The following is a 13,272-nucleotide window of genomic DNA, read 5'->3' as shown; positions in this document are numbered from 1 at the left end:
ATCGGGGCCTTGGAGTGGCAGAAGGACTTGCGTGATCTAGGGATCTCCAGAGCTATGTCGTCGGGAGCATTATGCTCCTGGCAGGGTCTCCAAAGGCGAACAGGTCTGGAGTGAAGATCCAGACTAACACGATCCAAAAACCTCCATGAAAAACGTAAACAGGAGAACGTTTACCCTGCCCAGAATAGGGTCACAGGGACCTACCCCTGGAGCCAGGCCTGGGGGTAGTGTTCCTAGGCGAGCGCCTGGTGGCAGGGTAGCCCACATAGCCCAGCCGGGCTCAGCCCGAAAAGGCATCTTGGGGGCCCATGTGGGCGCACCACCTGCAAGGTCCAGCATGGGGGTCAGGTGCTATGTATACCTGGCTGTGGGAGGGGGCGGGGTGGCACATGGCGTCACGGCCCCTCGCGACGAAAACTGGCTCTTGGTATGTGGAATGTCACATAATTGTTAAATCTTAATAATTGTTATTAAAAAAATAATAGTTGCATCTGCTGAGATGATGGAAGGACAAGGCTAGGAGGCAACCATCATCACCCAGAACCTCCATGTGACAGGCCAAGAACCCAAGCAGAGTAGAACAAAGATGCAGGTTTAAGTAACCTTTAAGTAACAAGAATAAACAGTGGCCTCACCGTGATGAAGATAGAGGTGAGGTACTGTAGACAGTCGCAAAGGGTAAATAAGGCAAGCTAGAATTAGGCCATGCCAAACCTGTAAGACTGACAGCTGAACCTGGGTGCAGCCTTGTATTGGCACAGCGAGCCCCAGGTGCAGCTGAATATCCAAAGGACTAAATAAAATCACAGACTGGGAGGTGAAGGAAGAGGGGAGGAAGACATAGTTTCATGCTGTAAATTGTTGACTTGAATGATTTGTACCATATTTTGGGTGCTTGCTATTGTGTTGCTGGCTCCCACTTGTTCATAGAATTGTGTTGTTATATTTTGGTTTAAGTATGATTAAAATAAATAAAAAGACCACATTAATTCCCCGCCTGGTCACTCTTTGGAGCTGCCAGACCTTGCTGTGCTATAGGTATGTAGAGGAGGCTAAACATTAATGTCTTGAGTTTAGCACCAAGAAGAAGACAGTCAAGTCAGAAATAACTAAGTTCGTGCTTAATACCTTCAAACACATATAAGTCAATAATAAAACAGACACAGCATTAGTCCAGTTTGGTTTTAATTTTGATGCATATTGTCAAGTGTTAAAGTGCAAATTTACATTTTTACAAGTTTAAAAGCCCTTTTTATTCTAAAGTATGAATCTATTTTCTCATAAAAAACAAACGTAAAAGTTTGTTACCAGCCACTTTATATGCATAATTTTAATGAGTTGGTTTGACGCTTTGGGCACAAGGACCTTCAGACTGGACTGTCAGTCGCACATTGATTCCAGAACTGCAGAGGATCCTCCATCCTCGACATCATCATAGTCAGTGGGGTCAGGAGCAGGGGGTCCCTCCCCAGGGGGCAGTGTGGTCAATGCTCTCTCTCCTACAGGGAGACACAATGACTCACATCCTTGTACACACAAGAGATGAGCACAGTAGTCAAACACAGTACTCAAGTGAAAGTACTATTAAGTGTCAGACTGAACAAAATTGAAGTCACATTGACTCAAATTATGCCGTTAATGGTCTGAAACAGCAAAAATATGAACTGCAACAATATTAAGTTTCAGATCTTTTCAATAAATTAAATCTCTAGTGCAAGTAAAATGACACTGTTAAGCAGACAATGTTGTGAAGAACTACTGCTGTTGGACTCTCAGGTTCTAGGTTTCAATCCCATTTCCTGCTACAGTGTCCTTCAGCATGGTACTAACCTCAACTGCTACGTTAAAAATCACCCTGCTACATAAATGGATACATAACCAAGTTGCTTATTGCAGCAGCCTGTTTTTGTGGGAAATTTTCAAATTCAGAATATGATCTGATACCTTTGTACAAATCAAGTTACAGTAATGTACTTTTGAATATAAAATAGTGACAGAAATATAATGGTGTATAAGTGCTTTTTTCTTTACGGATGTACTGAAGACAAAGTAAAAATAAAGCAGTGGTACAGAACCCTGAGAAAACCAGATTTAGAAAGACAGAGTTGACAAGAACATGGTGGTGGACGAAAAGCATGTTCTGCACCATCATTTGTCTACAAAGAGAAACACACCTGGTAACACAAGTGGACTCACAACATCATCATAGTCCTCCACTGTTTCTTCTGTCCCCATCAGTCTGGAACCTGGAGCAGAGAAGTCACTTGGTTCTGTAGGGATTTTAGGCATCACAAATTTATACTGTGGTGAAATACTTTTATTGTCATAAAAGAACCTTCAGTTTTTCAGAACTCTTCTAATGACCGCAAACAAATTCTAAAGCAAAAATTAACAAACTGGACTGGAATGATCTTTAATGTAATCCATAAATTACACATAAATTACATTTATATTTAAAATTTCCCTCCCAACACAATGAACACATTAATTTGTTTGACAAACTACCTGGATTCTGTCCCATGGTAACATCATCATAGTCCTCTGGTGTGTCTTCTGTAGACAGCTTCTCTGTAACAGAGAAGAACCACTTGTGCCTAAAAGCACTTCTGAAGTGTCATTTCCTCTCACTCTACTGCCTGCTATGGTTCACAGAACGTACTCTATTGGATTATTGGACACCTTTCACTGATACCGATGAATTGATATATTAGGATGACGTGAAGCTCCCAGCACAAACCTACCTGGCAAACCTCCTGCACTCTTCTCTACAGGAAACGCATCGTCATAGTCCTCTGGCTTCTCATCTTTCCCTGCAAGGAAGAGATGTTCAAGATATACTCAGACTTTATTCACATTTTTCTATACGTACTGTTATATATGTAAAGAGTAACCAGGAAATAAAAATTGTATATCGTAAAATCCCCATTTAACGCCCCGGGGGCGTTACATTTTCCAAAATGGGAACGAGTATTAGAAGTCATGATATGGTAGTGAAACTGATCATTGTTTCCCTCCCTAAAAAGTTCATGCAAATGCCACAAGTACATCCGGTATTACCCCCTAGCATCCTGAGTGAAAGTGTGCTTGAGAATGTTGCCAGGGGTAGTACTGGCCTTGCTGGGTGTGAACTTTCGTCAATCTAACCACTCGCATGTGACAAACGTCGGGGAGGCGTCGGAATAAGACAGTCCCGGACATTAATAAACCAGTAGATTATCTTTGTTGTTTACAGTGTGTAAATGTGTTAATACGGTGTAACAGTTGTCAATGTCAGTGTTTTTCTCGGAAGTTTGACGTGTTCACATAGTTATTAATGTGTTTGTGGATTGTTTCATGTTACAGACTATGGAAGAGAATGGGATTTGAAACTTGGTACCAGTAAACTCTTTTTTCATTCTTTTCTGATTACTCAAAAAAAATATACCAGGTATTTTCAAAAATGGGTGGGGGCATAATTAGGGTGGGGGCGTTAAATAAGGATTTTACGTCATGCCTTTTTATTATGACTAAATATTCTCAGTTAATAAGGCACAAAAACACAATAAATGAATAAACTAAGTGATCATACAAAGCAGTCATGGTCAAATGGTACCCATTTGAGCATCAGCAACAGTCCCAGTTTAATTAGAGCGCACACACATACACACACACTCAGTGACAGTACACAGACCACAAGCCCCCTACCTGAGAGGGGGTCTCCCTCACTGTCCTCCACGTCTTCATACCCAGAGGGCACATCCTCAGACAGGACACTTCCTGTGAAGGAGACACACACTCAGTCCTGTCCTCAGAGAGAAGATACATGAAGTTCTCTCTGCTGATGCCTCACACACTGAGAGAAGACAGGATGTGTGAGGTTCGAGCAGCTACCGCCCACACCCAGGAACGCTAACTGACACTCTTATCACCAACATCCTCTTCCTCCCTATTGGCTGCTGTCTCTCGTCTGGAGGGTTTACAGCACTGCATCTGCAAGGTCCTTGTTCTGCCCGCAGATCTGTTTAGTTCATGTGATTAATTGCTTTGTTGAGCGGAACCTTTATTTCCGTAAGTTATACGCAATTTGTGCACATGCGCTATTTCCATGATGCGCTACTGTCGCGATAGGCATAGTGGAAGCGTCTTGAGTTCTGTGTGCTTTCCTACGCCCGTGGAAGCAATAACTGTAAGTTGTGAAGTTCTTGCAGACATTGGCTAAAATGTTTACGTGCTTTTAAATTTGACCTTTGTAATGTAAACTCTGTTTATTCAGCCGTAACTCCACGTTATTGTCTTGTAAATTGCGTGTGTGAGTTCGCGCTGTGTCATGCTAAGTGTGCTATCGGCAAACGATTTAACTAGTTATTATGACGATTGTTGTAATTAGACTAAGTTTCCTTTACTGTTTCTGTTTATTATAGTTTCACTCGCATTTTCACATTTGGAGACAATAAAGGAGCAAGACGCTCATAATCCTGGCTCGTGAGAATCGAGTTTGGCTTGCTGTTAAACTGCGTTAACGTACTGGGTGTGCACAACACGCAGGGAGAACAGTACAGTCCTCGTGTGGTTTTTCAGCTCTGATCACATGGTTCCAGATGGAAGCCCAGCAAGAGGAAAGTTTCATACCTGCGAGACTGATTTTTATCTGCAGGTGGCATCATCTCATACACAGAGATTAGAAATATGCAGCAGTAACCGATGGAAAATTGTGGTTTTCAGCAAAGTTTCACATTTTGAACACTGTACATATGAGCCTATAATCCTGTGTGCTTTTACAGTGTTGCTGCCTGCAGATATTCAGGTTTATAATTCAGAATTTAAGTTTTTCTGTCTAATCCCTCTTGACAGCATGTATACAATGTTTATGTACTCTATATACCTTTAAATAATGTAGTACTTACATTATCATGTATATAATACACCAGCATGTACAGTATCCATCATGACAATATTTTTTACGTCTTCAATGAATTTAAAACACAACTCAGACTGGGAAGCTGGGGGAGAATCTTTAGTAAATGCAGGTAGATACATCCATGGTGTCCTGGATTGTGGACTAGCTGAGAGTTACACAGCAGCTTGTGTATCAGACATGGCTGTGAGCAGCACACCGACCACTCAAGGGATAGTTCTGGTTGCCTCCCTGTTCATCCTGTACAGCTTGGACTTCAGGTACAACAGAGGGAAGTTCTCAGGTGATACAGCAAGAGTTGGGAGTATCAGAGATGGGTAGGAGGATGAGTACAGAGGCTTAGAGAAGGATTTTGTTGAGTAATGCAAACCAAACCAACTGTAGCTCAACATTGGAAAGACTAAAAAGATGGCGGTGGACTTCAGGAGGTCCAGTTGTACAATTTACTTCAGGATAAATAAAATTTCTAGCTATTTGTCCTTCTATCTCTATTTCCTCATTTCCAAATATAAGAAGGACAGTCAGATTTTTCTCACCCTTTCTGAGACCTCTGTATGTCTCTCCCCTGGTCAGGTTGTATTCTATCTCCTCGTAGATGGTCTCATGTAGAGGCGTGAGACCCCCCTGGTACAGGGCTGTGGGGCAAAGACAAAAGACACAGTGGGATGAAACAATATCACTCATTACATTTTATCAAAAGGTCTTAATAATTAAAAATATTCCATATTGATGCTGTTTGCATGTGAAAGGACATGTGATCAGCAGTGTTCCTCTGTACCTCTCTTCAGCACCCTGTTCTGGTACAACTGACCAGCGAGCAGCACTAGCAGTAGGAAGAGAAGAGCTCCCAGTACCAGGAAGACCACAGCAGGGATGGACAGTGGGGACGGTGGACTGGGTCCAACTGAAGGAGACACAAAGAGAACTGAACAACGCGTTCCTGTTGCAGGAAACAGAAGGCATGTAATTTACTTTTGCACTCTACACAAACAAACAGGAAGGAAAAATACCTGGTTTTACAGTGGTTGTGGTTCTTTGTGGAATTCCTGAAAAAAGCATTATTTACATGTAATTTGACAGAATTTTATTATTAACTCAATCAATTATATAAACACAAGGCACGAACACTATACTTTACCTGTTGCAGCTGTGCGTTCAGAAGGTATGACTGAAAAATAGAAACAGAGATGTACTCAGTCCTGTAAAAATATTCAACTGACACATGACAGAAATGTGAAATTCACCATTAAGTTTTTAATGAAACCAGTCTTAGCTGGATCTCTAATTAATAACAATCTAGATTGCAACTAGTACAACTAGAGTTGGACTGTTCCCTCCAAGCACATTGGCACATTACATTGTCACTTTAAGTATGCTCAGTTTTAAGTACTCTGGCTGTCAATTATTTATTGTTATTGTTATTTCTTGTTATTGGCATTATTTATTGTTTTGTTTTCGTGCAGTACTCTCTACAGTTTTTTTGTTCATAGTCTGTGGAGAAGCACTCAAACAAGAATTTCATGGTACTTGCATTTATGAGAATAAACCTTGAACCTTGCACCTAGATGACAGCTGTACTCTCTAATACAGTCAAAACAAAAAACTATGGATAAAACCAAGAGTCTAAACCAAGTATTCCAGTAGTGTCAGAATTTACCACATTATATTTAATACTTCTGTTATAGATTTGTTCTTTAATTTATTCTGCTGTTAATAACTCCCTATATTGTTGAATGTAATGAAGCTGACAGGCAAATCTTACCTTCACAGGTGACACCAGCATCCTCTTTATGAGAGCAGGAGGTCGTGTGGTCCTGAAGAGAGTGAGGACAGTCCAACAGGTGGAGTTCATCACCCCTGCACTTCACCTCATTCAGCCAAATGGGGCCATTTCCTCTTCCAAAGGCAGCATTTCCATGAGCCTCCTGTGCTGCCCCGCAGCCCAGCTGTCTGCAGACCACCTCGGCATCACTCATGTCCCACAAGTCATCACAGATGGTCCCCCAGGTGCCCTTATACCACAGCTCCACCCTCCCTGAGCATGTTCTGTTTCCCCCCTTCAGTCTCAGGGATAGTTGGCCTATGGAGGTAAATAAAGACTGTGATTAACCATAGAGCAGCAGGCAGAGAACACATGTGAAGGTAAAAGAGCTCAGTGAACATCACAGATCATCTTCCCTGTGCTGAGATACAGCAGCACAACATGAAATACTTTTTGAACTGAACATAGTACAACATAGTACATGACTATTTTAGAGCAACTGGAAAGCCTTGTTAGATCTGCCAAACCCATCACCTTCTCTTGTAAACTACTGACTGTCACATGTATTTATGAATTTTTAAATGAGTCTCAAATAATTATTTTCCTTAAATTGGAAATTGGACTAATAAGTGTCTCCTGGGTTATGACTCAGAGGGAAAAAAAATCACTCCAGAGTTTCTCCACACCTGCTCAGTGGGCTGACCAGGTTAGGCCACTGTAGACTGGACAAGAATGACTGATGAAGTTTTGTGGTAGAACATAAACATAAACATAAAGCTTTACTGTCAGACTTCCATCCATCCATCCATCTTCCTCCGCTTTTATCCGGGGCCGGGTCGCGGGGGCAGCAGTCCGAGCAGAGTACTCCAGACTTCCCTCTCCCCGCACACCTCCTCCGGTTCCTCTGGGGGAACCCCAAGGCGTTCCCAGGCCAGCCGGGAGACATAGTCTCTCCAACGTGTCCTGGGTCTGCCCCGAGGCCTCCTCCCAGTGGGACAAGCCCGGAGCACCTCCCCAGGGAGGCGTCCAGGAGGCATCCGGAACAGATGCCCGAGCCACCTCAACTGGCTCCTCTCGATGCGGAGGAGCAGCGGCTCTACTCCGAGCTCCTCCCGGGTGACTGAGCTCCTCACCCTATCCCTAAGGGTGCGCCCAGCCACTCTGCGGAGGAAACTCATTTCTGCCGCTTGTATCCGCGATCTCATTCTTTCGGTCATGATCCAGAGTTCATGACCATAGGTGAGGGTAGGAACGTAGATCGACCGGTAAATTGAGAGCTTCGCCTTACGACTCAGCTCCCTCTTCACCACAACAGACCGGTACAATGACCGCATTACTGCGGACGCCGCACCGATCCGCCTGTCAACCTGCCGCTCCATTTTTCCCTCACTCGTGAACAAGACCCCGAGATACTTAAACTCCTCCACTTGAGGGAGCAACTCCCCCCTAACCCGGAGGGAGCAATCCACCTTTTTCCGACTGAGAACCATGGCCTCGGATTTGGAGGTGCTGATTCTCATCCCCGCCGCTTCGCACTCGGCTGCAAACCTCCCCAGTGCACGCTGCAAGTCTTGACTTGATGAAGCCAACAAGACCACATCGTCCGCAAAAAGCAGAGACGAGATCTCGCGGCCACCAAAACAGACACCCTCCGTTCCCTGACTGCGCCTAGAAATTCTGTCCATAAAAATAATGAACAGAATCGGTGACAAAGGGCAGCCCTGGCGGAGTCCAACATGCACCGGGAACAGGTCTGACTTACTGCCAGCAATGCGAACCAAGCTCCTGCTCCGGTCATACAGGGAACGAACAGCCCGTAGCAACGAGCCCCGAACCCCATAATCCCGAAGTACCCCCCACAGGATGCCACAAGGGACACGGTCGAATGCCTTCTCCAGGTCCACAAAACACATATGGACTGGTTGGGCAAACTTCCACGAACCCTCCAGCACCATAGTGAGGGTATAGAGCTGGTCCAGTGTTCCACGGCCAGGGCGAAAACCGCATTGCTCCTCCTGAATCCGAGGTTCGACTATCGGTCGGATTCTCCTCTCCAGTACCCTGGCATAGACTTTCCCAGGGAGGCTAAGGAGTGTGATCCCCCTGTAGTTGGAACACAATCTCCGGTCCCCCTTCTTAAAAAGAGGGACCACCACCCCGGTCTGCCAGTCCAGAGGCACCGTTCCCGAACTCCACGCGATGCTGCAGAGGCGTGTCAGCCAAGACAGCCCCACAACATCCAGAGACTTGAGAAACTCGGGGCGGATCTCATCCACCCCCGGAGCCTTGCCACCGAGGAGTTTTTTGACTACCTCAGCAACTTCAGCCAGGGTAATGGACAAGTCCCCCTCCGAGTCCCCAGCCTCAGCTTCCTCTACGGAAGGCGTGTCGGAGGGATTGAGGAGATCCTCAAAGTACTCCTTCCACCGCCCGAGAACATCCTCAGCTGAGGTCAGCAGCGCACCACTTCCACTGTAAACAGTGTTCGTGGAACACCGCTTCCCCCCTCTGAGTCGCCTGACGGTTTGCCAGAATCTCTTTGAGGCCGACCGAAAGTCTTCCTCCATGGCCTCACCGAACTCCTCCCAAGCCCGAGTTTTTGCCGCGGCGACTGCCAGAGCCCGTCGGTACCTGTCAGCTGCTTCAGGAGTCCCATGAGCCAGCCAGGCCCGATAGAACTCCTTCTTCAGCTTGACGGCATCCCTTACTTCCGGTGTCCACCACCGTGTTCGGGGATTGCCGCCGCGACAGGCACCGGAGACCTTATGGCCGCAGCTCCGAACCGCCGCACCGACAATGGAGGAGCGGAACATAGTCCATTCGGACTCAATGTCCCCCACCTCCCTCGGGACCTGGTTGAAGCTCTGTCGGAGGTGGGAGTTGAAGACCTCTCTGACAGGGGCCTCCACCAAACGTTCCCAACAGACCCTCACTATGCGTTTGGGCCTGCCAGGTCTGTCCAGCTTTTTCCCCCGCCATCGAATCCAACTCACCACCAGGTGGTGATCAGTTGACAGCTCAGCCCCTCTCTTCACCCGAGTGTCCAAGACATATGGCCGAAGGTCAGAAGAAACGACTACAAAGTCGATCATCAACCTCCGACCTAGGGTGTCCTGGTGCCAAGTGCACTGGTGGACACCCTTATGCATGAACATGGTGTTCGTTATGGATAAACCGCGACTAGCACAGAAATCCAATAACAACTCACCGCTCGGGTTCAGATCAGGGAGGCCGTTCCTCCCAATCACGCCCCTCCAGGTATCACTGTCGCTGCCCACGTGGGCGTTAAAGTCCCCCAGTAGAACGACAGAGTCCCCAGTGGGAGCGCTTTCCAGCACGCCCCCCAGGGACTCTAAAAAGGCCGGGTACTCTACACTGCCGCTAGGCGCATAAGCACAAACGACAGTGAGAGACCGTTCCCTGACCCGAAGGCGTAGGGAGATGACCCTCTCATTCACCGGGGTAGACTCCAACACATGGCGGCTGAACTGGGGGGCTATTAATAAGCCCACACCAGCCCGCCGCCTCTCACCTTGGGCAACGCCAGAATAGTGGAGAGTCCACCCTCGATCGAGTAGAGTGGTTCCAGAACCCAAGCTGTGAGTGGAAGTGAGCCCGACTATATCTAGACGGTATCTCTCAACTTCCCGCACCAGCTCAGGCTCCTTCCCCGCCAGTGAGGTGACATTCCAAGTCCCAAAAACCAGAGTTGGCGCCCGAGGTTTGGGTCGGCCGGGCACTCGGCCCCGACCACCGCCCAAATCACAATGCACCGGCCCCTTACGGTTTCTCCGGCAGGTGGTGAGCCCACCGAAGAGTACTGTCAGACTTATTGAACCTTAGTGCTATGAAAATACTGCTGTTATTCAAGAGAGAAATTAATGTAATCAACTGTCTAAATGAGAGAAAAAGATTTTCTCGTTCAGTTTTTGCTCAGAAATAAAACTTTCCATGTGAATTTTAAGAAATTTTTACCTCAAAAGTTGTGTCCCCTAATAAAACAAACATTTTTCTAACTGTGGTGTAGCCAATATAATAATTACTGTGGCAGCAATACCTTTGCCAGTGATACCAACCAGTACTAAGGTATCCATTAACTTCAACTTCACAAAGAGTCAAGAAGTCAGGTCTTGGGAGGACCACGTTGACATACCGACCCGTCATCCCATTACACTGAAAAGTCCTAGAGTTCCCTGCTGGGATTGAAGTGATCACCGCACATCTGAAACGACATTCATCATACACTGGATAAGTTGTTATATTCTAAGTATTTTGAATTTTGAAATATCATACATATTAAACATATTTAATGATTAAAATGTTTCTAAATCCATGCCATTAAAACTGGTAACACTACATACAAGGGGTTCTGGTTGCCATTGTCATCCAGGGAGTTTCCAATACGAATCTCTGCCCCATTGATTCTCTGAGCACAACAATCTCCTCTGTTGGTGATGGTCACTGAGGTCACAGCGTACACATTGTGCAGGTCCACTTTCCACCACGGTTTGGAGTCCCGCTCGGTGTGAGTGCAAGAATGATCAGAGAATTTTGCATTTCTCTTCCCATCAATAGCTTTGCCAGCAGCACCAGCAGCGTTGTACTGGGATGACTGAGTTGCTGTTCCCTTCAAAGCCAAATTTTCTTCTGGAGAGAGAGGATGTGAAGAAAATCAGTGGGTAAATTATACGGGTATTCGTTTAGATCAAAGGACTCACAATACCACACAAACTCATACAAATGAGTATTTTCTAAAAGTACAAGTACTGCAGCAGGTACAGGCAGTTACTCTTGAACCTGAAACCTTCCATCTCTGTATCTATTAAAGTACCATCCGTTGTTTTCTACACTAAGTAGGTTTCACAAAAAAATCTCGATCTTACATTACAAACAGTCTTCAAATATACGTGGAAAACTCATTTGACAATTAATATGGCACCTGGTACAGTAGCCATGCTGATAACTCCTGTTTTGTCAAATGTCCTGTTTTGTCACCATGTCACATTCCTAGTATGTGCAAAGAGTGTTGGCCTTTAAAGTGATCACATCTTAGCGTTGAAATCAGTTCTGTTTTTCTACTGTGGCATTTCTCATGAAATATTTTAACAGAACAATTATAAAAATAAATATTACAATGTAAATATTTTATGTGCTCATACGTTTACAAGTAATAGTGGCAACTTCATCCTCGCCACATTTCTTCTCCCCCCAGTAAGCAGATGGACACTGCCACAGTGTGGAGTCATGTGGGCGACATTTGAAATTATCCAGCCAGTTTGGAGCTCCTTTCAGTCGAGATCCTGTACTAGAAACAGTTCCACTCGTTCCACAGTTCAGTTGTTGACATATTAGACTCGTTGTGTAGGTGTCTATTTGATTGAAACACACATTTCCCCAGGTGCCATTATAGTAAACCTCCAACTGCCCAGAACAGCCTTCAGCCAGTCTCATCTCTTTGTACTCTGCAAGGAAGTGGACAAAACTTTAAATTAATAAGTACACAAAATATGTCATCAATCTGAGAATGAAAAGTGGTTCGGCAGAAAAGATAGCATGACCATTAAAACCACATTTTATTTTGTACTCGTAATACCCAGTGCAAAGCAGTATGTTTAGCAATTTAATTTCACCCTTTCACATTCAAGATGGAGATACAGGCCTTTATCCAAGGCAATACAGCTGCGAGAGGACCAGCATTTAAGTCATTAGCCCTGACTGCTACACTTCTGACTGTCCCATAAGAAAACACAACAATCAGGTAACACTGTTGCAGTAAACAAAAGAAAATGCAAGTCAGCGCTCGTGATCAAAATCCCAAGGATGGTAAAACTGTACAGCATTTTGTCAGATTGCCTGAACTTGCATTAGTCAGTCGGGCAACATAGGTTGGCAATGCTTCACTTAGAACATCAGTATTTGATGGTAGAAAGCACTAGCTTGAAAACAAATTATACAGCTCCTTTACTACAACTTGAGAACAAGTAATGAAATATTTTACAGAGTTTAAGAGTTACAACTCATTTATGCTATCAATGTTTGAAAATTTGTAAGTGAAAAGATTGTTATATAAAAAGCCAGTGCATGTTCGAATATTTACAGTGAAGGTGAGAATGGAAGTTTCATCAACATTTTACTAAAAGGATTCATTTAAAAGTGCAAGTATAAGACACAGCTAAATACTGTACCAACCTGAACAAATCACTCCCACATCCTCCTTGTGAACGCAGTCATGTTGTCTCTGCTGTGCAGTCAGACAGTCCCGCAGGGACGACTCGTTCCCAACACAGCGCACTTCACCCGGCCAGATGGATCCAGTTCCTGGACCAAAAGAGGTGGAGCGGAGAGCCGTCCCGCACTGAAGCTGCCGGCACACCACCTGAGCATCATTCAGGTCCCAGGAGTCATCACACACTGTCCACCAGGAGCTCTGGTGGAACACCTCCAGCCTCCCTGCACAGCCACCCTCATCACCCACCAGCCTCAGGGACCTGTGTTCTGGGAGAAGGTACACAGGGAAGGAGGTTCCAGGTTTTTGTAAAACAGACTTAAAATAAAATATCCAGTATAATCAATCAATATCCAAACAACATTATTCATGAATGTACTGTATAATAAG

General features: G+C 45.1%; 1 pseudogene; it reads right to left on the bottom strand.

Moving 5' to 3' along the window:
- Positions 1 to 1,254: 1,254 nt before the first annotated feature.
- Positions 1,255 to 13,272, bottom strand: part of LOC114910568 (deleted in malignant brain tumors 1 protein-like) — a 53,982-nt pseudogene continuing 41,964 nt past the window's right edge.

This window comes from Scleropages formosus, chromosome 5 (genome assembly GCF_900964775.1).
Source record: "Scleropages formosus chromosome 5, fSclFor1.1, whole genome shotgun sequence".
Taxonomy (NCBI): Eukaryota; Metazoa; Chordata; class Actinopteri; order Osteoglossiformes; family Osteoglossidae; genus Scleropages; species Scleropages formosus.
The sequence above is the reverse complement of the archived record's forward strand: the minus strand, read 5'-3'. Positions and strand labels throughout refer to the sequence as shown.